A 1,572-nucleotide genomic window follows, 5' to 3' on the forward strand; every position below is an offset into this window, starting at 1 on the left:
CTGTTAGCAGTGTGGTCTTGTTAGCACCATGGTACTGTTAGCGGTGTTGTCTTGTTAGCACCATGGTACTGTTGTAGTAAACTAAGCCTCAGGTCAAATCTGGCCTTCCTGGGACAAGAACTGTATTTCATTGATTTGTGTCCAGAAACACAAGATTAAGTTCATCCAGAGACTTTCTGTGTCCTGCACTGATCAATTGAAAGAACACTCTCTTTTTTATTATCATTACTATTTTACAAGTGTTTGATAATCAAAGTGTGTTTAGTTCAGACCATTTTAAATGTTGAAGTGAACTAATCATTTTTAATCAACTGTGAAACAGTATTAGGGATTTTTAATCCTCATTCAAAGTGGAAATCAAATTGGAATGTGTTACGGAGTAATTCATGCATTTTCTGATCTTCTATCTGAAATGAGCAAGTTGTGATGTCGGTCAAAGGTCGAAGACAAGTTGTTGGAACGAACTGTCATGTTTTTATATCCTCTCAGACGTAAACAGAGAAGCTGGCACCTGTTTTCCCCCAACTCGTCTAAACGTTTCTCTCGTCTGTCTCTAAAACATCTTCAGTCTGTACCAAAACATTCTTTCTGTTTTGCTGACTTCTAGTGACCTCTTACGTCACAAAAACACACCCCTGATTAGCTATTTCAGCCAATCAGAAACTTCCCAAATGAACCGGAAATAGAACTCTTTAAATGTCAGCACTTCCTAGTTCAAACCAGAGTCGGGTTGCAGTTCGTTCAGTCGAGAGCAGTCGAGCCCGGTCGAGTTCGGTTCAGAGAGCAAACCGAACACAAGAAGTGCTGGGAAGAACAGGAGTCCAGACATGATCCGGAGTTCTTCCGAGTCTCGTGGGAATTATGCAATCTTCCACATCTGAGTGGAACTCTGACGGACTCACAACTCATGTGAGCCCAACCGAGAGGTGAACTTGTGTCAACAAGTACCGTCACTACTTCGGACGATTCACAGCTGTTCCTACGGAGACGCTGAAAGGGTGCGTTAAATGGAACTCCGTTCCAGTGGAGACATCTCCTCCAGGTAAAGAGTCGATTTACATAACCTAAGTGTACCGAGGAGGAAGCTGGGATTGAATGGAGGGTGCCGTTCTGTTCAACACTTTCCCTCACACACCATCTCCCTCCCTCTAAACTTCATTTTCCCATCTTTAAAACTCTTCTATCTGCCAGAAATCATTCCAGATATTTTCAGAAATGTCTGTTGTAAAGCAAAGGAAAATCATGGCCGGATGGTTTTCCTGTTTGTAAAGCTGATTAATTATGTTGTTGTTGAAATCAATTTGCCAAATTAATGTAAATGTTTGATGTTAAACTTTGATTCTGTTAATAAATGACCACATTCATTTGATGGGTCAAAGAAAATTAACGCCTCACGTTACATTTTATTAAATTCAATGCACGATATTATTCAGTCCAGAAAAATGAATGAATCCGTTTAATTTATGAATATATGACAGTATATGTTCATCTACACTGTTAGCAGTGTGGTCTTGTTAGCACAATGGTACTGTTAGCGGTGTGGTCTTGTTAGCACCATGGTACTGTTAGCGG

This window comes from Nematolebias whitei, chromosome 10 (genome assembly GCF_014905685.2).
Source record: "Nematolebias whitei isolate Nwh7 chromosome 10, NemWhi1, whole genome shotgun sequence".
NCBI classification, from domain to species: Eukaryota; Metazoa; Chordata; class Actinopteri; order Cyprinodontiformes; family Rivulidae; genus Nematolebias; species Nematolebias whitei.